Source organism: Pteropus medius, unplaced genomic scaffold (assembly GCF_902729225.1).
Source record: "Pteropus medius unplaced genomic scaffold, Ma_sr-lr_union100, whole genome shotgun sequence".
Classification (NCBI taxonomy): Eukaryota; Metazoa; Chordata; class Mammalia; order Chiroptera; family Pteropodidae; genus Pteropus; species Pteropus medius.
The window spans coordinates 550,801-575,446 of NW_024345481.1; the positions used below are offsets into that span (position 1 = coordinate 550,801).

General features: G+C 33.4%; 1 pseudogene; it reads left to right on the forward strand.

The window, feature by feature from the left end:
- The first annotated feature begins 448 nt into the window (after positions 1 to 448).
- On the forward strand, positions 449 to 567 carry LOC120611467 (uncharacterized; annotated as a pseudogene).
- The last annotated feature ends 24,079 nt before the right edge of the window (positions 568 to 24,646 follow it).

A 24,646-nucleotide genomic window follows, 5' to 3' on the forward strand; every position in this document is an offset into this window, starting at 1 on the left:
ATATTCAGGTGATTTCTACGTAAAATAGATATTCTAAATATGTACCATTAAAGGTAAAATAGTGGATTTTTCTTAACTAACAAGAAGAAAGAATATAAACTTTCATCCAGAGGAACCACAAGTACAGAAATAATCAAAAGTTTCATGTATCATTAAACTAAGTTTAGTAGCAAGTAATCTCCAAAGATAGGTGTTTATTGCCTAAAGAGCAAAGGACCTGAATATTTTCTCAAAGAAGATAAATAAATGGCCAACAATTACATGAAATGGTGCTCAACATCATAATCAGGGAAATGCAAATTAAAACCACAGTGGGATACCACACCACACATAGAGTGTTAGCACGTATGTGGAGAAATTGGAAGCCTTGTACACTATTGATGGGAACGTAAAATTTACACGGCCGTTATAGAAAACAATATGGAGGTACCTCAAAAACCTGAAAGTAGTCTACGGCCATGACACACTGAACAAGCCCAATCCTGTCTGATCTTGGAAGTTAAGCAAGGTCGGGCCTGGTTAGTACTTGGATGGGAGACCACCTAGGAGGACCAGGTGCTGTAGACATAAAAAATAAAATAAATAAGGGATTGTAAGCTGATAAGGTCCTTGTACTCTGTGAGCTCAACCAAGGGTTGCCTCGCCTAAAAAAAAAAAGAAAAACAAAACTGAAAGTATAACTAACATATTATTCAGTAATCTTTCTTTTGTGTACATATCAAAAATAAATAATATCAGTACCTCAAAGAGATATCTGCACTCCCACATTCAGTGCAATATTAATCACAGTAGCCCAGATATGGAAACAACCTAAGTGTCTGTTGACATGAATGAATGGATAAAGAAATTGTGAGATTATATACAGGTGTGTACATATACATATATAATTATATGTATGTATACTATTCACACAATGGAATATTATTCAGTCTTGAAGAAGAAGGAGATTCTGCCATTTGCAACAACGTGGATGAGTCTGGAGGACATTAAGCTAAGACAAGCCAGAAACAGAAAGAATAAAATGGCATGATCTCAGATACATATAGTGACATTACAGTAACACTGGACTTTTGAAACTATTTGCATACATTGCTTTGATAAATAAAAATTAAATTAATAAAGAGCTTAAACCTACCACTGCAGATATGAAGACAAAACCTAAGTTACTGTAGAACTAGGGGCTGACACAGTGTAAAGCTGCCTACTTTGGTTCTTCATTTTGCTTTTTAACAAATATCCAGCTGCAGCAGAAGACCTAAAGAGGTACTGGAAGTAAGCTGTTTGGACTTCACCAGCCTGGAAAGACACTCTTTTTCAATCATGGTACCTAAAGCACAGAATTCAGCTTGAAGCATATTCATTCAGTATGTACCAGGTATATACAGATAAATATGAAGCAATACTTATCTTTTGAAAGATTAGAAAGACCAAACTTAATTTCTTTTCCTAAATATTCTATCGTGTAAATGTACAATAAAACAATCCACACACCAGCACATGTGACCGAAAGCTCCTGCTGGTGCGACAGTTTTCCAACTTGAAATCCCAGAGAACATGGCTCTGCAAGGATTCTCACCTCCCAATTCAATCTACTGTTAGCAGAACAAGCTTATCATTGTTGTCTTCAAACACTGAGAAAACTTTTTTCTTAAAAAAAAAAAAAATGTTAGAGATAATGTATTTTGAGATCCTATTGTAGTTGTAGGAACAACTGCAGTCCCAGTATCGGTAGCATTCTGAGTTGATTATAGCAGCCTTCATTAGTCTCCGAACACATTGGCAAAATGTATTATACACTAGGGTTGAAAAGGAGCTTGTTGAAAACATTTTCATAAAAAAATATTATTTTAATGTGAGAGCTAAAATGCTCTCCTCTCTGCTGTGTGCTTGTGTAAGCATAAGTAAAGTATCCCGAGCAGAAACAGAGGTAATTTCCTTTTCTCCTTATAGCTGAGAATCTCTCCTTCAGTCTGAAATAATTATTACTATGATAGAATATATTTTTACAGTAACATAAATATATTATGCAAGGCCTCTCTTTTACTTGAAAACGCTACTTAACATCAATTTGTTGACAAATTGGAGTTATATGTCACACCTGTATAGTCATTATTGGCTAAATGTTAATATACCTTATACTTCGTCATGACAATACCTGATACACGTTGATGGAGAAAATTAGAAAACATAAAATTGTTATATCCTTTTTTCTTTAATGCTTTCATTATAATTTTAATCCTTTGAAATTATTTCTTATTTTTTCTGTATATATGTATAAGAATACGTGTTTTATATTCTAGATCATTTATAAAATGATGAGTTGGTGGTCACTAAAATATTACTTTATGGTATTATACACTGAGTTTTAAACATAATCCAAGATATCTGTGGGATGAATCTCTTACTTATAACTTGATACTTGTTTATTATTGTTGCATAGGCTATGTAGAGGAAATGGAGAGAGAAGGAAGAAAGTCTTAAACCCTAAGCCATGGTTTGGAGTAGCTGGTTGTTTTTTAACTGTCCATATGTATATGAGTGCTTTTGTTTTCCTGTCAAATATCTTTCTCCAATTTTGATGATATTGTAGTCAGAGACTTTCACATCTATCATTTGATTCTTTGTAACTTGTTGAGTTTTCCTCTGTAATTCTGTCCATGGTCATTTTTGTGTAAATGTTCTACGTGTGTGTGTGTGTGTGTGTGTGTGTGTGTGTGTGTGTGTGTGTGTGTTTCTACTAATTCTACGTTATTATATCTATGTATTGGAACTATTATTAGATCTCTCTCACTCTCTCACTTTTGCTCCTTCTCCTGTAGGTGAAACTTGAAAATGGTTTTCTTCAGATCTCTTACAGCTCTACCGATATTTTTCTTTCTGTCTTTATCTATCAGGTCTTGAGAAAAGATATAATTCTGCTCTATGATTGTAGATTTGACTGTCTCTCTTTATAAATCAGCCATTAATTGCTTTACACATTTGGATCATACATGTTTTACATATTTTATGTTTTGGTGCAAAGTTTATGACAGAATTTTCATTGGATTGTTTCTCTTAATCTTAAATTGTGATATTCTTAATCATTTTTTTTTTTGCATTAAATTCCTCAAGTGTGCTTGTGTAAGCATAAGTAAAGTATCCCGAGCAGAAACAGAGGTAATTTCCTTTTCTCTAAAATTAACATTGCTATACAAGTTCAAATTTTGTCAGTATTTGTCTCATGTATATTTTTCTAACACTTCATGTACAATCTTTTTGGTTTTGTTTTCAATATTTTCTGAAAGCAGAATACAACTGACTTAAAAAAATAAGCCAGGGGGGTGGGGCTGAAAATGACAATTGTCTAATCAAGTGCTTAGTCTTTCTGGAGTGGTCAAGCCCTCTCTTGAAACTATCTAAGGCCCCATCATGAGTCACCTGATTAACATAAACTTATTTTATGCTGAAAAGGGGCTCCTAAGAGTAACAGAAGACATTCCTATCACTAGAATATTCCATGGGTTATTGAGGCTCTGTAACAAACACTGAGGATAAAGAACAGATATATTCCAAATTATACCACAGATCCCACTTCTAAATAATAGTTTAGCTATATATAGACCTCTAGTTTGACCACATTTTATTTTAGACCTTTGAAGGTACTACATAATTATCTTCTAGCAACTTTTGCAATCAGTTTAATCCAATTGTTGTTCCTTTGTAAATAAGTCTTCTTTCTGGTAGTTTTAGTGATGTTATTTAACAAGTAGTTATATTGTGTGCTAGGCATTGTTCTAAGAACTTTGTAAATGTTAAATCGTTATGTAATCCTCATAAAATTCTATGAGCAGGTACTCTTAGAATCCCAATTTTCACATGAGTGAACCGAGCTAAAGAGATGTTAAATGATCGCCCACAAATTCATTAGTCAATGGGGACTTGAATACAGGTAGTCTGGTTCCAGAGTCCATGCAACTAACATTTACTTCCTACTCAAATGCACGAGTGTTTTCATCAGAAGCCATCTCAAGCAAGTTTTTGTACAGGAGCAAAGCAGATAAAAATATATTAATATGTCATAACTATCTTCTAGCAGAAAAATGAAAGATTGTGTGGTGTTCAGTAAAACCCTATGCTTTCATGAAGTTTGCTTTTTGATATGCCAGTCTAGCTTTGTTTATTCTTTTTGTTTTTTTTTTTACAATTGATTATTTCTAATAAATGAAACGTGTTGCTTTTTTGTTTATTTAGTCTTCAAGCTGTCAGATTACTATCAGTGCATGTTAGTATACATCAGGAAACAATCTCTATTTATAGTAAAAAAGCACCTTTAATTTTATTTAAATAAAGATAAACCTGTAGATTACTCTAAATCACCAGAAATTTAAACATGAATATTTTAACTTGAAATAAATTTTCATCAATTGAATAACTGATTTAGTGAGCTTTTAGAGTATCATTATTTCCAGAGTATCATTATTTCCAATGATAAAAGCTTATCATTTTGGCTGGTTGTCAACAGAGTATATAATTCAGTAAATTCAAGTAGATTTTCTACTAGCACTGATTAAAAATGCTCACTAAAAGAGCAAACCAGTTTTAACCTCTTTCTTCAAGAGGTACCATTATTTTAGTATCTACCATCGTCATTGCAAACATTTATTGTATATTTACTATGAAAAACCCCCTGTAAGTTCCTAAGGCAGTATACCTTTTTTTTGAGAATTTGTTCCATAAATACTTAATTTTTTTAGATAGAATATAAATACACAACAAAATGACCACTCATGGCATAAAATAATTTCCAAAGAGTAAGGATTTTAGATGTTACAAGAAATGTGTAAAGGTGAGTTGAGATGACTAGGAAGAGTTTCAAAAAGACCTTACAGTTAAGCTGCACCTTAAAGTGTTTAGAAAATAAGTGAAAAATATAAACAATACACTTTCAAGTGGGCTAAGCTAATGAGATGGCAATGTGTAGAAAACAACAGGAAAACTACTAGACTAAGAGTTTAAGAGCTTTTTGGAAAAAGAATGTGAGAGTGGATTATGTAGTTGGGAATGATTCAAGTTATAATTTGAAAGTTCAGGAGGACTTTACCAAGGATTTATTTTCTGGTAGTACTGAGAAGCCTTAAAAGTTGAGGAAATGCTAATCAGTGTGAGAAATTATTTCAAGAAGCTTCATCCATTTAGAAGAGTGGACAAAGGATCAGAAGAGATCATAAGCCAGGAAGTCCAATAAGAGAGTGTCAAAACTTTCAAGATAGTGGTCACAATAGAGACTATATTTCCACGTCTACCTCTCATACCTCAGTCTAGCGAGCATTCATTTAAGTAGCATAGTGAGTGACAGCCATCTTCCAGGCATTATTCTGAGTGTTCATTACATAAAAATGAATAAAACATAAACACACACTGTAGCAGATCTGGCAGGTGTGTGACAAACTCACCAGGAGGCAAAGACATCAGCTAGGAGGTTTTTCACAATCCATATAAGAACTGATGAAGTAATGGTGGCTTAAATAGAGATAAGGGTGATTTAAGAAGTGTTTGGGGGATAAATATTGGCAGGAGATGATGCTAATTTGCCAAGTCACAAGTAACTTATAAGAGAGAAAAGGGATGAAGATGAGGAGAGGGACTATATTATGAGATCAATTCACTGAAGAAGCAGAAGAGAATAGTATTACAGCTCAAGTAAACAAGTTGTCTGAGTAGAAGACAATATCTACACACTGAATTTACAAATACAAAAAGGAGACGTTGGTATGGATGCAGATGTGTTTGTAATGGAGTGGTTGGGAAATTAAGAGAATTCATCTCTGATACTCAGAATTTTCTCAGTGAAGTAGAAGGCAAAATTGTCTGATATGAGGATGGGACTTGGGCTTGAGTAAAAGCTTGCAGAGAGTGGTAGACATCTAAGGGCTTAGTTAAAGTCAATGACCATGCTTTTGTGTGGTACAAATTTATAATGCTGTGAGCTTCTTTTCCCAGAATTGTGAGGTCCAGATAAAAGAGAGGAGAAATTAGATTACATCATTGGTCTATAACTGGAGTTTTGCTGACTGTGTCCAACAGAAAGAAGAGGATGGTAAGGAATTCAAAGTATTGCTGAGAGAAGGTTCAGACACTCAACGATGGGGTTTGACATAAGTTTAGAGGTAAGGGGAGGCCAACCTGGGGATTCCAGATATTGGGAGAAGCTGACTGAAGGAATCTTGGCAGTGAAAAAGTGTTGTAGAGACACAGGGTAAAGACTTGAAAATATGAGAAGCATTAGAATTTGGATCAAATGGAAGAAAATAGAAATTTGGTATCTGAGGTTCTGAGGACCCTGCGGAATTTATAAGAAGGCCTTACAGTTTTGTGTACCACCTGCATTGACATTGAAGTCTCTCAACATCAGCAGAAATTAGAGTCCACAGGATGGCTGCGAGCAATCTATGACAGTAGTTTACAATGTGAGAGGGAGAAAATAGAAGCCAATAGGTAAAAACAAGAAAGTATAGAGAGTGCCTTAACCAAATGACATCAGTGCCAAAGCAGGATGAAATTTCCACACAGATAGCAGAACAATGAACTGGAAGTTGCAGTGGGGAGCCTGGTAATACCAAACTTGATCCTCTACCTTGTTTCAGTTACATATGGGATCATGTGCAGAGTCCACCGAAGAGAGCAGCAGGAAAGTGGTTTCAGTTCACAGTGAACAGGACAAAGCATTCTCTTCCAGTTATATATCTGGTCACAACTGTAGTTCCCTGCACGTATATGAGGCCATATACCTTAGCATCATTAAGCATGAGTACCCGCTCCCTTGCCTCTTCTCAAAGTGTCCTTCCCATCTTGTCTGCTTGGAACACTCTGATCTTGCTTTCAAGACTCAGCTTATCTGGGAAGACTTCTTTGAACACCACCAGCCTGAAGGAATCAAATGTTCCTTCTATGTTTCAGTGTCATTGTGTATCCTAATGTCATAACCCTTACAGTGAATTGTGATTTATACTTTACCATTCCATCTCTCCTCAAGAGAACATGAGCTGCTTACGGCAAAGAACATACCTTATTAATATTTGTGTATCTACTGTCCAATGAAGTATCTAACATATTTTAGGTACTCAGCAATATTTTGTTGAAATAGTTGCAATAGAAATAGAAAAAGCTGATGAAGGAGCATAAAACTTTTTGAAGTCAAGTCTAAGAGACATTAAAGGGGCAAACAATGAATTTTAAGGTCCTTCCACACATGACACTACATGCAAGTGAAATCAGCACGCAGAAATTGTGAAGCAACAATAATTGCATAATAACTTACATAGTGAAGCAGAGACTATATTCTCTTCAGGGAAAGTACAATGCACCATATTTTAATTCCTAGAGCAGTGTTCTTTCTATAACTTTCTGTGTGATATCCCAGGAGGTCATTCTGACAATATTGCCAGACATACATATCCTATTTGATCCCAATTTGAAGAATAGTGCATGTCATCCTATTTATTAAACTTTCTAGTTTTCCAAGTAAACAATAACTGTTATTTCAAATATATGTTGCTATAAAAAATATTAACATCATGTTCTGTGTTCAAAAATAACTGAAGCAAGACAACTAAAGGTATAATTATTTGTCACTTAATATTATGTTATACCTTCAATTAGACAATTTTTTCTAGGATTGTTCTATAAAAATATACCTAGGTGGGTTGTTTTTAGTCTAAAAAGGTTATTTAGCATTTTAAATTATTCCAGAAAAAGTGTCCAAAAGAATACATAATACATAATGAATTGTTGTTATTACATGCACAGGCTGGGAAATCATCACTTAAAATATACAATGACATTCACATGCTCATTTCCCAACAAATGTTGGTGATGATGGCTTATTTAACTTTCCCATTATCTCTGTTCTCTAAATCCTCCCCTGCATATAAGATCGTTTAGTGCCAATAATTTACATAAAGGAAGTAAAAGTAGAATGTTTATCTCTTACCCATTCTCTTTCTACTTGAGGACACCCAGGACTGCCTAGCTTTCTCCTTAGATACTTCTATAAATTTCAAAATATTTCCAGCCAGTAGTCCTGAATAAATGCTGTCAGCCTGATCATTTTTCTTATCTTTATCTTTAGTTTCATCGATGGTGTTGCCCATCCCCAAAGATGGAACTATTCTACCAAAGCTAATGGTATACTTCCTCCAATAGAGTCATTTCCAGTTGATGGATTCTGTAGTCATATTGCATCAGTCCTTCACTGTTTTGAAACTGCTTGCTAAGTAGAACTCCTTATCCCATCCAACACACACACAAATATCTACGCAAATTCTCTCATACTTTGACATGATAATCCCTAAGAGCAGTGCCATGTGGAGCCATATTGGGGTTCAAAGCAAAAGGAAAAATTAATAATATTGATCCAATCTTTATTTAAATTTTTGATAATTTTTATTGTGGAGTTTTGTATTAATTTTTAATTTTAATGCATCCCATTAAGTGTTATGTATTTTGATTACTGAGTCTTTTGTTTCTACTCATATCAGTGCCTGAGGTACCTCTCTTACCACATCCTAGTACCCTAGGTAGCAAAGAGAACCTTCTTTCACTACCAAAGTCTTACAGGGATATTTTTGTGCTCAACCCCTCTTTTTCATGTTTTTATACAAATTATCTCTAGAGGACATAAAACCGTGAGGACTGGCCTAAGAACTCAGACCTCACGATGTATATGCATCTTCCCTAATCCTTCTTCCTGCTTCAACATGGACTCCTTCCACCAAAATCCTTTCACCAAAATCCTTTTCCTTTCCTTAAGATCATCTAGTTTTCTATACTCTAACCAATCAATTCAATGCAAGGTTTTTCTTTTATTTGAAATTGTTGCAATATCTTAATTTTTAAAATTTACTATGAATTTTCAGCACTTGCTCATATAAGCCCATGGGTATGAAGGGTATGAAGAGGAATGAATTCATAATATTCAAGATACTTTATTTATTTATTTATTTAATTTATTATTATTATTATTTTTTGATGACATTGGTTAACAAACTCCAGTAAGTTTCAGGTGTGCAATTTTACAGTAAGATATATATATATATTGCATTGTGTGTTCCTCTCCCATAGTTAGATTTCTTTCTGTCACCACATATTTGACTGTTCAAGATATTTTAAAACCACCTGTTCACTTGACATTGTTGACAATAGATCACTAATGGCTGTAACATTTCCATCAGATCAGTAAGTCCTCTAGCTTTGTCTTTCTTACACAATTTTAGGCCACTTCCACAAATGGTTAATGAGCCAATCATTCTCTTTCCCATAGGATATAATGATTAAAGAAACTTGAGAGTGGAGTGAAAAAGAGTGAAGCGGTGTTTTCATCTCTGTTGTTAATGTCCACAATCAGTTCATGACTCTTAGAAAGAGAAGCACAAAAGAAAAGCACAGGTAGGAATCAAGTGCAATAAAATACTTCTGATATAAACAGATCAGATTTAGAGGGGGAAAAAAAAGAGTAAGGAAGGATATAAGAGGAAAAAGACCAGGTAAGGATGTTTATATAAATCTATTAGCCATCTATTTTCAATGACTTATTTTAAACATACCTAACAAGTTTCAGACAGGTGAGACAATTGATATTAAATTCAAACATTGAAGAAAATCTAAAGCTAAAGTGAGAACATTCCAAGAGCTCATTTTAAAATACCCAAGTGACATTTCAAAGAAACAAAGAAATGCTTTGGAAGGAGAATTGATTGGCGAGACATCTGAGTTTGCCATGGAGAGTAGAGGAGATTTGGCATGAAGGAAGAGGCGACAGAAGTGTACGCTAGTGTCACAAATATCTGCAGACGAACTGTTCAGCAGGTTTTCAGAAATCAAAGGAGGCTTTGAAGCTAAGCTTGCATTGGATTAGAACTCAACATGTGGAGCGTTCAGGATGAAAAAGTCCAGGAAAATAGGGTCGATTATAATAATCGGTTCGAATGAGTACTTCAGTATACATATTTGTTGATACCTGTGCATATAATTATTCACTTTGCAAAGCATGAATTGCAATGCGATTACCAATTGTTACAAGATACTCCTGAAGCACTCAGTTATTGAATTTTAGCCAGTCTTAAATATGCAAAATAAAATATAAAATTAGAGTTATTATGTGAATGAATCAAAAAGAACAGAATCATCTGAACCACTTAGAGTACTATGGCAACCCTATAAGACTGGACATTCATTTTCCTTTCATTTCGTCTGCATTCACCATGGACTCGAAACAATTGGCCCTGAGGTTTGGGATGTAGGTCAGCCTCTCTCTTATGCAATTTTAAAGTTATAGATCTTGTAGTTTTCATTCTTTGCATCCTAGTGGCAACAAATTGATCACTAAGGAGGCTCAAGAGGACAGGAATTATCTTTAGATTTTTCACTTCTTTAGAAAGGAAATATAAATCTAAATAAAACATGTTTGGTAATAGGCACCAGGTTGCTGATGCATGTGGATTTGAGAAGTTAGAGCATACAGAAATTTCTGTGGAATAAAGAACCTAGGGACTATGGTAACAAAAGAAACTTCCAAGCTTTCTAACATAAAATATATTTTCGGATAGTGGAATCCATCACACACCTGGAAGGAGGTAAAAAAAAAAAAAAAAAAAAAAGGCACATACAAAAAAAATTGGTTTCAATGGCATAAGGCACTTGTCTGCCAAGGTATCTCCACCTGTTTACTTGAAGTACTCCTAAAAGTCTCTCTCACCACCGCATGCCTCTCCTAGTAACTTAGTTGTCATGTTTGAAACTCTTAATAGTATCACTTTAGCTTAAAACAGGGGTTCTCCATGTGTGCTCCCTACATGCAGCACAACCTGGAACTTGTTAAAAAGACATATTTTCAGGGCACACTCCAGTCCTACCCAACGAACTGTTTTTTATTTTCTTTATGTGGTTCTGATGCATATTCAAATCTGAGAACCATTAGCTTAAAATATTGAATGAAGTTAAATGTAAATCCATTATCCGGAAATAGTAATTCATTAAATAATTCATTCACGATTCACTTATATAAAGTTATATTAAATACTTGAGAATGGAGTCCAAGAATAAGACCTGACTTTGGTACAATCAAAAGAATAAATTACAAAAGTATAGGTACCAACTGCAAGCTAATAGATAGTGCCAGAGTGAGAATCCTAGGGAGGACCTAGGGACTTTGGGGTGCTTCAGGCTACAAGTAACCCCCAGAGGAAACAGAAAAGGATTAGCAAAACATGGAACATTAACTCATCCCATAGGATAATATTTTCAAAAAGCTGTCATCATCAGTACTATGTTTAGTCCCTCAAATAAACAAACACAGTTAGTAGAACCAATAGCCTATCTTCGAATGTATTTATACATTTTTAAATATGTGCATACAGGTATGCTCATATAATTTTAGTGCTATGACAAAAGATTATGATAAATCCTGTAATAACAAGAGTCTTGTATCCAAAATAATAAAGAATTCCTACAAATAAAAAATATTATACATGTTATTTTATTTAATCATAATAACCTTATTTTGGAGCTATCATTAATGTCTCATCTTACATAAGAGAAAATTTAGATTTAACACAGTGAAGAAATTTTGTTCATGAAAACAAGATCTATCTAACACTAAGTTCAGTCTTTAACCAATAAGCTAAAGGCAGATGATAGACAGGCTTGACAGGCAGATAAATGATGATGATGGATAGATGATTGATAGATGATAGATGATTGATAGACAGATGATGATGATGATGATGATGATGATGATGATGATAGATGATAGATGATAGACAGATAATCAAGGAATAACTTCATTATCTTTTTACAAGTGCATACTTTTTTAAACACTAGATTACTCTGTTTCAAAAGAATATCTTTTTCTGTATGCAAGAGAAAATCAATTGTTCCTCATTAGAATTTAACTTTAGAAACTCTTAAAGAATAATAGTTACCAATAAGAGTGTCTCTCTTTTTCTCTCTCTCTCAAAAGGAAAAAATATATATGTACAGTAGAACATTTACTACTGATACAAACATACTACTCTGCATTTTCCTTTCAAAGGATGGCTCTATTTTCAAAGCCATCATCATAGCTCACTCAGCCTCCTCATATCTCCTCCTGATTTATGCTTTAATCCAGCCTATATTCAATTGCCATATTAAGCTTCTTAAATAAAATACAGCTATTGGATTTGCACGAAACTCCAAGCCCACATCTTTTTTTCCATTCAAACATAATAAAATAGACAAAGAGCTCTCATTTGCATTTAAGAATCTCAGAGGTGGGGTTATAACCTTTTCTATACGTAGATCTATGCTGTAAAATCAAAGAGTTAAATGTACTTTCTGCAAGCCTGTCCTGCATTTTATCACTCCTATGCCCCCTTTTCTATAATTCCCTTTCAACTACACTGTCTCTTCTAGCTCTACCTATCGAAGTAATTTTCAACTAAAAATTTAACTACTACCTACTTGAAACTCCTCTTTTACCTCTCCCCAGAGGAAATCCCTTCTGAGAATGCTGGCCTATTGTTTCCACATGGTCTATGACATTGATCATTTGTTCTCGTATCAAATGAAAGTTGCTTGAGAACAGAAATGAAGATAGCATCAGAATTCTACATGTCACACTGAGGTGCATTTCTCTCAGCTTTGCCTTTCTTAGCTGAGTGCTGAGTGACATTGAGAAAGCCATTTACCCTAGTTGTCCATTGACTCATTTAGAAAATGAGGATAACAATGAATTTTTCACAGGGTTGTTGTGTAGTGATTAAATGAGATAGCAAATGTCTCTAAATATTTTTAAAAATATATTCTTCAACTACAAAGTACTGTTTTATCCATAACTAATACTACTACTAATTAGAATTGCCTCCTGTATGGTTTCTAGCACAATCCTTTGGAGTAATCACTCATTATATATTAATTGAATGAAGTTAGTAATTATATAATAACAGTTGGTCCTCCGTATCTGTGGGTTCTGCATCCAATGATTCAACAAACTGCTGATGAAAAATATTTGAAAAAAATGTTGCTGATATGTACTATGTATTTAATCCTACGATGGATGTGTATTCTGCCTCTTTCAGATAAAATGTGACATAAATGTCAGTGAGGTCAATGGGTTGTTAATGTCATTTAAGATGTGTATACTTCCTGATTTTGTCTTTTTTAAAATCAATTATTGAGAGTATTGAAATCTTTGACTTTAATTGTGCATTTGTCTGTCTCTCCTTGCCATTTCATTAGTTTCTGTGTCATATATTTTGAAGCTCTGTTTTTATGTACATTTAGAATTGCTATTTCTTCTTGGTATGTTGACATTTTATAATTATGAAATAACTCTCATTCTCTTTGAAATCTACTTTGCCTGATATTAATATAGTTATTTTGGGTTTCATATGATTTGTATTAGCATGGCATATTGGTTTTCATATTTTAAACTATTTTGTGTCTCTGTATTTAAAGTGAGTTTCTTGTAGGTAGCATATAGTTGGGCCTTTCTTTTTCATTGAACTGACAATCTATTTTAATGAGAAAATTTAGTCCATTTACACTTAATGTGAATTTTAATATGCCTAATCTTCAAGTTAGCATCCTAATCTTTGTTATCTAATTGTCTTATCTATCCCTTTCTCTCCTTTTCCTCTCCTTCTGCCTTATTTTGTATTAATTGAGGAGTTTTTATAATTTCTCTTCTGTTAGATTAACTCTTTTGTCATGTTACTTTATGGTTGCTGTCAGATTTATAGTGTATGACTTTAGCATAGCACAATCTACCTGCAAGGGTTATTATTACTTTATATATAGTATATGAACATGATAACTACATATTTCTGTTTCTTTCCTTCTAGCTTTTGTGGTGATATCTGACATTTTGCTTCTATGTGTTTTATAAATCCCATAACACATTGTTATTATTTTGCTATTATTTATCACTCCTATGCCCCCTTTTCTATAATTCCCTTTTTATTATCTTTTAAAATTATTATCTTTTAAAGAAATTGTCAATGTTATGTATGCTTTTACATTTACCTCTGTAGCTAAATTTTTAAAGCCATTTTGAGGTAAACTTTTTACATTTGTACATACAGGTTTCATTCTGGTAACATTTTCCTTATGACTTGGAGGAGGTATTTTTTAACATTTCTTACAGTAATCCTAATTGTTCCTTTTGGCTTTTATATATCTGAAAAATCTTTATTCCACCTTAGTTTTGAAAATGAACTTTTGTTGCCTATGAAATTTTAGATTTTCAGTTATTTTTTTCTTTCAGAACTTTAAAAATAGTGTTCTACTGTCTTCTAGCTTTCAGTTATTCTGATGCGGAATCTACCTTATCTTTACCATGCTTATCTTTCTTCTTCATAACATGTGCTTTTTTTTTTTTTTTTTACCTCTAATTGGTATATTTTCTCTTAATCTGTAGGTTTAAGCAATTTGATTATGATGTGCTTGATGTAGTTTTCTTCATGTTTATCGTGCTTAAGGTTCATTGAACTTATTGGATCAGTGAATTTATAGTTTTCTTCTAACTTGGACAATTTGGGGCCATTATTTCCTTTAAAGTTACCCCAGCTTTGTTCAGAGGCTTCAATTGCACATATGTTTGGCAACTTAAATTTGTCGTACAGTTTGCTCGTGCTCTGTTTGTTTTTCTTTTCAGTTTTTCTCCCTGCATGTTTTGTTTTGTATAGTTGCTATTAGTAAATGTTTTGCAATATTTAAACTGCTGGGTTTTTTTGTTTTGTTTTGTTTTGTTTCAAGCATAGCAGTATTTATCACTACTACTTTGACAGTGGTCTCTTTTATATCTTTAATGCATCTACTTAACATGTTCATTTTACCCGTATCTTCCTCAACAAATAGAAGACAATTATAATAATTTGATGTCCATCTCTACTACTTCAATTATCCATGTTATTTCTGAATACATTTTGAATGAATAATTTATCTCCTTGTAATAAATTATATATTAATGTGTCTTTGCATGCCTGGTAATTTTTAATTTGATGCTCAACATCTTGAATTTTATCTTGTTGGATAATTTTGAATTTCTAAAGAATTCTTGAGCTTTGTTTTGTGATTCAGTTAAGTTACTTGCAAACATTTTTGTGGGGCGGGGTGGGGTAGGGTGAGGGTGGAGGTTCTTTTTTTTATGCTAGTAGACAGGGGACCTGAGCAGCATTTAGTCCAGGCTAATTTTGTTCCACTGGTAAGACAAAATTCTTCTGAGTGCCCTAACCAATGTTTTGAGAACTATAGTTTTTCACTTTGACTGTTGGGAAAAGGTGCTATCCTCAGGCCTGTTTAATGATGATTTTCTCGAATCCTTTCAAATGGATCATTTTCAGCATCAAATTTCCCATATTTACGCACTGATCAGTACTCAACTGAACTCTCAAGGGGATGCCCTGTTGATCTCAGGTTCTCTCTTTGTGTAGCTCTCTCTTCTCTGTTCTGAGAATGCTAGCCACCTTGGCTTCTCCATATTTTCGAATCAGAAGGACTTTGAGGTTCTGCCTTGGATTTCTATCCCAGAGCTATCACCTGTAACTTTCTCCAGGCAGTAATCTGGGCAGTAATAGGGCTCACCTCATTTGTTTGTCATTGTCAAAGATAACTGTTCTTTGTTGCCTACTGTTTGATAGCTCAAAAGCGGTTGTTTCATATATTTTGTTCAGTATTTTAATTGTTTCTTGTGAGAAAGTCAACCTAGTCTCATATTACTGCACCTTCCAAAGTGAAAATATCAAGTTTTTAATGGTAATGGTAGTGGTTTCCAGTCTTCAACTTAATCAATTTCTTTAAGTAAATCCACAATTATTTTGACAAGGCTAAAAATTTAGGCTTTACCTTTGTTCCTATCTCGTTCTTATCTCTGAGACAAAAATGGCAGGTCTTACCTTGGATTGACCACTCTTTTTCTTTCTGACATACTATTCTATTATAGAATTTATAAATTCTAAATTACAGAATTTCACTGGTATACTTTAACTTTGTTTTTCCTATTGTAATTTTAAAGTATCATATACATATTCCAAAAGTACATTGCATTTCTTGTTTAAGGTTTCATCACGTGAATGATTTTTAGATTGGTATAAATATTAGAGTTCTTACTCTACTCTAAACATACAAACAAACGAACAAACTTTGGGACCTTGAGCAAGTTTTTTACTCCTCAAAACTTTAATTACTTTTATAAAATAAAGAAATAAGATTAGGTAGTTTAGAATTTTTATTATTTTATGATTCTGAATGCTGCGTTTGCTCTAGTTTTAAGAACAAATCTTTAAGATTTATGTTGTTATTAAAAGATTTAAATCTTTACGAACAACTTTATGTCCAAATCTTTAAAATGTAATTCTATCTCAATTTTGCTGGTTTGATTTCTATTCAATTATTTTGGTTTTGAGAATAGGCACCTAGGACAATAGCCATGCTGAAACACTGATCACCACATAGATTGACATTCTGTAAATACAGTGATTATGTGTCAAATTACAGATAGACTGGCCTGACTCTTCAAGACCCATTTTTACTGAGTTCACAATGATGAGAAACAAATTAAAATTATTAAGTGGATGTATGAGCTTTCAAAATAAAGCACAATGAAAATTTTGAAGTGGCTGTATTTTTCTCTTAATAACTTACAAAATTTATTTTTTAAAGAGATTTTTTTTTTTTGCTTTCATTTTCTGTACTTTGTGTAAGTTATCTCTTGTCTGTAAAAATACTGAGCACTTTTCTAAAGCATTCACACACTTGTTCTAATATTTGAAATGGACTAAAATGTGTTCCCTGGCATTTAAAAATGTTATAAACCTTCAGTTTACAAGGAAAACATAGCATAAAAACATCTATATGAGTAAAATGTCTGCTTTCTTCAATAACAAAATATTTAAAATGTCATAAATTTGATATCTACACACCTTAATAATTATGTCTTTTAAGCAGAATGAAAATGTGAAGTGTTTATCACAAATTCGTAAATACATACTGAAACTTTTTTTGCAAACTATGGTCCAAAAACTTATTTTAGTAGGTGGTAAAAGTTTAAAACTATAGAAGAGTGTTTATAAAGTTTATATTTTTATAAAGTTTATATTTTTAAAATCTGCTTTCTGTACTTTTTACCTGCATATATTTCTCAATAAGCAGTATACTTCTTATTTTTTCGTTCCTTTTGTCCTAAAATTAGAATTATGTGCTTCATAGTTATCCTTTATTATTTTTTTTATTTTTGAGTTATTTTAATTACATTATCATAATCAAATTTATCAAAATATTTTTAAATACAGAGTCGATGCTTTGAATACGTGGCTGGAATGCCTGAAAAACCAAGGAAACTCTTAAAAGAAGGCAGCCATGTTTTCGGTGTAATTTTTAGGCCTCCTGTACTCCAAAATACCCATCTTCACTTTACCCCAAATGCTGACTGAACTTATGCTTTTGTTTATTTTGGAGACTTCATAGTTTTCTTCTTTCAAATGTTTGCAGCTATGAAAATACCCCCTAAATTTTATACCAATTTATTAGGAATGAGTAAGCACCTGCTTTAGAGACTGCCTATTCAAAGGTAGACAGAAGGAGAGAGAAATGGGAAGAGGGGTCAGAGACTTACACAATACCTAAAGGCAGCTGGAAAAATACCAGACACAAAGTCTGCCTCCTTTACCATATGCCTAAATCCATTTATTGTAATAGGTCCTATTATAATAGCACCTATTAAGTGAATTAGCTTTTGAGAATGAAAACGAAAAAGATAATAATCCCTGCCCTCAAGTAACTGGTGAAATTGGAGAACCAGAAGAATACAAAGCTAGAACAGTAATATGGCAATAAGCAATATTTATTGATGTTATGAAAGTTCTGACCAAAAATTCATTAATAATTCTTCCTGGTGTTGAGAAGACTCTTGGAAAGTCATATATTTGTATCTTAGCTCCAAAATATCCATCTTGACTTTAATTAGTATTATCTAGTCTCAAATGTCTTCACAAGATAGTATTTTATTTAATTCTTACCACAATGCTGGAAGGTAAATACTCTATCTTTTTTAAATGAAGAAGAAATATATTAAGAATATTTATTGATTTATCCAAAGCTACACAACCAGTAAATGGCATGGCTCAGATTTCCAACTCCTTGTTTGATGTTTTTAAAGATTATCTCGGAAAATGTGACATTCAGATATATTATAATGATTTCCAAACAACATTCCTTTTGGCGAAGAGAAATTTTTGAAGTGCTTAAAAACATAACCTTCTAAAGAAGGTGGAATAAACACTTTGGAAATGTGCTCATTCTATCATTTTCTTATCATCATTGATTTCAAAGGTTAACTACAGCCCAGAAGCTGTCTGGTTTGACAGACTAATGGAGTTGGAATAAATGGCATTTTACCTTTGGTACAAAGTAGGCATTGTAAGTGACATGTCTTTGAAAATGATAAAGACAAAGCTTTAGAAGAAAACAACATTTTAGTAAGACTCTGAAAGTCCTTCATCCTCAATGTCCCCGCGTTGGGCTTGACTATTTAGTAGATAGATTCTAGGAGAAACAGAGGTCTGTCAGATGCTTAATCTGACAACTTATTGATTCTCTCATCTGGAGATATTCTTTGCAGAGCTCTCTGCTGCTAAAACTTGGAAAAGAGCTGTAAAACATTTATTTCAAGAAAGCAGGCATTTTCTCAAAATGGTGGGAGGAAATTAAACCAAAGTATCGTTCATTCAAGTTTTATAATGATAGAAATCTTGAAAGCATGCTTATCTTACACACACACACACACACACACACACACACACACACACACACTCATCACACTATGCAGATGAGTTTTCAAGATCATCCTCTTGTCCTCTAAGAGCTCCAACCAGGTTGCCATTGCTAAGACACATTAATTTAAAAATTATTGAACCGTCACCACTCTTATCTCCTCATGTACAGCTGGAGCTGTTTTACATCTTTAAGTAATAAGAAAAAAGAGAGATTGGATAGAGAGCATTGGATACACTTTTCCACACTGACAAATGAACAATAAGTTGGCTAAGTAAAAGATAGTATTCAAGTAAGATCCTACAAAATAAAATTAAAGTATAGATGAAGATGCCTACGCTCTGTGCAGAGCAGCCTTGCATCTCGTTGTTTAAAATTTGATAAAGTAATTTGAACTGTGGCCTGAGACAGCAAGGAGGAGTTTCATCTTAGATGTACACTATAAACTGCCAAAAAAAAAAGTCTGTGCAGAAGCAGGTGAATGCAGTGTACAAGGAAAGAGAATATAAGTTTAATCAGTAACAAGCCTTCCTGCACTGGCCTCCTCCTGGCCTCCACAGTCACGTGCCAGGGCTTGTAGAGACAAATGTCACTTATTGCTGCTTTGCATTCCACTTTTCTTACTATGTGTGTTACCTGTGGGTAGCTATTATATTCTCCAAGCTTTGGTTTACCCAAATGAGGACAATTGAATTACTTCATCAGCTCACTGTGAGTGAATCAAATGAGATAACACATGTAAACAAAAAGCAGAGTGCTTCGGGAACAGAATTGGAGCCTCACAAGTGAGAGCCATAAAAATTTCAAAGAACACTTCTCTCTCTTTTAAAACTCCTCTTTGGTCTTCTCTTCATTCTTGGTACTGCATACAAATACACCTCTTCTCTGTCTCAATAAACCGTATCACCAAATTCCTCCCCTCCTGAACTTTGGAACCTTGCCACACTGACCCCCAGTATACCAAGTTCTCTCTCACCTCCAAGACTCTATACAAGATCACCTCTGCCTGAAAAAATCCTTTATTCCTCCACTTGATAAACTCCCACTCACCCTTCAAGACCCACGTTCCTCTGGGAAGCCTTCCACTCACCTGCTCCAGTTAACTCTACTTCCCCAAAAGTCTTACATGACCTGAGTTATATTTTGCTTAGAGACTTTGAGTTCCTCAAAAGTGAGGGTATTTCATTTATTCCTTCATTCCTTCATGTATCCAGCATTTCATGAGTGTCACCTATGTGCCATGTGTTGTGCTAGGTGGTGAAAATACATTTTTAGGAGGTATCTGATTTCCTTTTGCTGAGATCTCTTTTTTCCCCTGTGGTTGACACTAACATAGTAGCTGTGTAATAGTAACGAGTGGGGCCAGAGAGCATTTGTCTTTCCTTCAAACTCCTAATCATCTCACCCAAACCCCGCTCCCCAAAATAAAGTCATGGCAACCTCTTTCAAAAACTTTTTTTCCCCAAATGTAAATTACCAGTTCTGCTCTTGTTTCCTACTAAAATCAATATTAATTTCACCTTTATACCTGCACTTGTTTGCATGACCGAAAGCTCCTGAGGAATGAGAACCCTACCTATGTCTTCTCGCAATGCCCGGCACGTAGCATGCAGCACGCATCCTATAAGTGCCTGTGGAACGAATAGGCAAGGAGCACATGAACTGCGTTTTCCCTTCCTGTATAATTTCTTTCACGTTGGTCTTGCTCATTTATTGAACATGCTTTGGTTCTCTGCTGTGAATCCCAAACACCAAAACACCTGCTGGTTAACGTAGGTCTTCAATTTTGAGATGATTATAAGAACTAAAGTTTGGGACTTCTATCTTCTGCAGAGAGAAAATATTTTCATGAACTGAGTGCACTTCAAATGAAGAAAGCAGAGTGCATAAGAAAGATCGGGGTATATTTGTTCATCCTATGGCATTGAAAGAAGAAAATTAAGCTTTTGAGCTTATCACCACTGTGTACTTGGAGAGGGATAATTTTTTCCCTTTTAAAGTCTGTTCAGCCATTTAAGACAGAGACTTATGCTGCCAGAGCTCCCAATTTTTCTCCAACATGAATTTGTATAGGTGATCGACATCTCTCTTATCAGTTTCTTTTTCTCCACTTTGACCATTCAGTTAGAAAAAGAATATGTTTCTCTAGTATCCATCCAGTCATACGGTTAAATTTGTATTCTTAAGTTAATGTAATATTACCAAACTGGCAGTAGAATAAAACATGAGCTTCCTCTCTTTGAAATGTAAAATTTACATTTTTCTAAAAGAGGTGACCATTTTCTGCTTTGGAACATTGTCTCATACGTTTGTATTGGTACATTTTCTGCTCAATAATACATATTGACTGGACATGTAATAGCAATAACAATCTACATTGAGAACAGTCAGACTCTATTTTGGAAATGATTGTGACTTCATATAACATTTCTTCTATTCTGCTTTTAACTTACTGTGTCCTGATAGTTAACTAAAATAATGTCACTGGAAAGGAAAGTTAATGAGCCTTGGAAAAGTAAGAAAAATGCTATAAGCCTGACTTACAGATTACATAGCTTTCGGTTTCATGAAAGAAGAAAATCTGCCTCTAATTTTAGTTTGCAAGAGGAAGAATGCTTCAGCATTGTAGCCCCTCATGGCTTTGTACAAAATAATAGAATATCTGACATGCTTTCAATTATGGTAAGTTACAGATACCCCAAATCCTCAAATACCTTGCCCTAATGCTGGCAAATGCTTATATTTATTCTAACTTCTCTCAATGGCGTGCTTTTTTCTACCTCAGCATGGTGAGGGGGCATGTTGGTCTTACCATATTTTTACATATAAAATTATTCCTTTCTAGCTTATTAAATTCATGTTGGTCAATCTTCAAATATTTGAGCGTCATCTACAAAGTAGACAACACAAGGGAAACATATGCAGAAATGATTCGTATACATTTTCCCACTCTCGAACAGTTTTTTCTAAATAAAATTAAATTACCGACGTTGCTTTTGTTTTTTTAATAAATTTTTAATTTTTCAGTAAAGTCATCAGAACTAATTTTACCCATCCCTTGCATCCATTTCCTCTTTTCTTGGTAGAAGTCCCCTGATTTCCTTCATTCCTGCTTTATGCGGCTTTAGAAACAAACAACTCTTACACTCTCTTTTGAGGTCTTCTTGGGTCCCAGGCCTGGACCATCACATTCTCCTTCCCTGACTTAGTGATTTCTCATTTTTTTAGAGGTGGAGTCAGTGAAGCCAACCAGAATGAAATCCAGAACTTCAGTTAAATATCTGGAGAAGGAAGGTAGTCTTCCTTCCTGGAAATGATAATAAATCATACAGTCCCAAAAGCTGCTGGCAGTAACCTCTGTTCCAAACCATGAGTCCCAGTGGCCTGAGAACAAAGCTAGCACAGAGCACCACAACCTGATCCTGCAGTACAAACCTTAGATTAAATCTCACTTAAAGCCATCCATTCACCGAAAACCTTGTATATATTCCCTTCTTCAAATTTCTGTTTTTGTTCCAGGCCACAGTTTTGCTACTATGGTTGCTCGCTCCAAGAAATTCTCAACTAACACTGTCAGGATTGGCTACATATCTGGTAGTGCTGGATGCAAAATTAAAATTTTAAAACCCCAGCAGCATAACATGAAACCAAGGGTGTGGCCCTTCTAAGTGTGTGGCCCCTTTTAACTATATAGCTCGCTAGCCTCTGAAGCTGGCTCTGAATACAGTAATATATGTTAAAAATCTAACAGTAATATTTAATTTCTACCAAATGTATATAGGTCTTTGTGCCACGTAGATATAAGAATTAAAATTTTTTCGTTGTAATCATATAAGTGATTTTACATAATATAGAAGATGTTGAATATACAAGGAAACAAACAATTGAAGTAATATTTAGAAATAACTTCAGGAAAAGAAACTTCCCATGAAAAGCAAATCAGACTTGAAATGTAATTCAATTGTAGAGTGTATTTGAACATGAAGATAATCCTCCAGCTTTCTCATACTATAGAATTTGACCATTTTTTGGAGGTTTCCAATGTAAAAATCTCTGTTGTTTTGTGGCTTGAAGGAGTTTCATGAGATCAGTTTCTAAATTACCACGGACTATGTTTTATCATAAATATTAATGAGTCAATAAATGTTTCTGTCATTACAATTATGAGACACTCATGCTTGCTTGCTAATTGTGGCGATTCAACCTAGGTGTGTAACTTGAGTCTATCCAATATCAGAAACAAGTTCATAATTAATCATTACACAATTATGTCCAAGGAAAAAAAGCTATTTCCCTTTGATTTTAGAATCACTTATTTATCTTTCAAAAATTATTATTGTGCTTTAAATTTAATATTGCAATACTTACTTTTGATGGAAAGCAAAAACACAGCATATACTTCAAGTAAATTATAATTTGAATGCAATCAATGGAAGGTAGATTATACCGTAGTCTAATTCTATTTAAGATACCGCGAGTAGTTTTCGAAAATAATTAAATGTTATTTAAATAATTAATTTCAGTAGTTACATATTTTTATTCACAAATTATTTGACATCACTATACATTTATGTTTTTTCTAAATCTCGCTATTAATAAATTATATTATGCAGGATATTTTGGTATGTATATCATGGTTGCATCTGTTACTTCTTTAAAATAAAGCTATGTAAATAGGATTATAAGGCCCAAAGAGTAAGGAGTCAAGCAGGATTATTGAATCAGAATGCTTCTAATACAAAAAAGTTTATACAAACTTACTTTTTTATATATATATTATCAATTAATCTATTTCTAAAAAATATATGTCCTTAACTCACATTGTACCAAAACAAATTCCAATTGGATTTTTTGTTTAAATATAAAAAAGTAGATAAATGTAATTGAAAATCTAGCCAAATATGCATGTGACAAAGGGCAAAAATGTCAAAATGGAAAGTATTAAATATATGTAATAAAAAGATAGGATTAAACATTTTTTAATAAAAATTTCACAAATACAAATACAAGGCAAATTAAATATGTTTTTAAAATGCTTGCCCAATGAATAGCAAAAGTATCTTGCATTTTAATAAAAAGTGTTCTTCCAGATAAATAAGAACTAAGAAAATTAACACACCACTAGAAAAAGAATTGAGGATGTAAACATGAATAGGCAATAATGAAAGAAGAAAGGCAATTATACTCTGACAATAAGAAAAATATTTATCTTCACCAATAATGAAAAAATAGATTAAAATGAAAACAAAGTTAGCTTTTATAAGATTGGTGTTATTTGTAAGTGATAATACCTAGGGCTATGTGCAGATCTAAGACTGATGTTTAAAAAAGTCATCTTAAAGGACAATTAAGCTTATGTATCAAAGTTTTTTAAAAAAAAAAAAAACCTTAGAAATTTACATAAGGAAAAAAATTAAGGCGTTATACAGATCTTTCATTTATGACAATAAGTTTAATGTCCAATAATAGAAAATTTAATAAAATTAACAGTGGTATATATATGTGATAGTAATACAATATTATCATTAATATAATTTATAAAATAAATTTTAAGACACAGGAAAGTATTTACAGTAAGTTAAGTGAAAGCGGAGACAAACTCTTTAGACACACATTCATGCACACATGTGGCAAAGCAAAAACTGCCATGTTACAAACCAACATATTAGCCATGGTTTTTATTTTCTTTTGCTTTCTTGAATTTTCTAAAAAGTATGTGTTGCTCTTATCATTTCAAAGCTTTCTGATCTTTTATTTCAAATGTTATTTTGAAAAATCAAGCCAAAGTTTAAGATTCCCACTCAAAGAGCTAAGAAGCATATTGACACAGCATAAATTGTACAGGCTTAGAGAGTGAGGT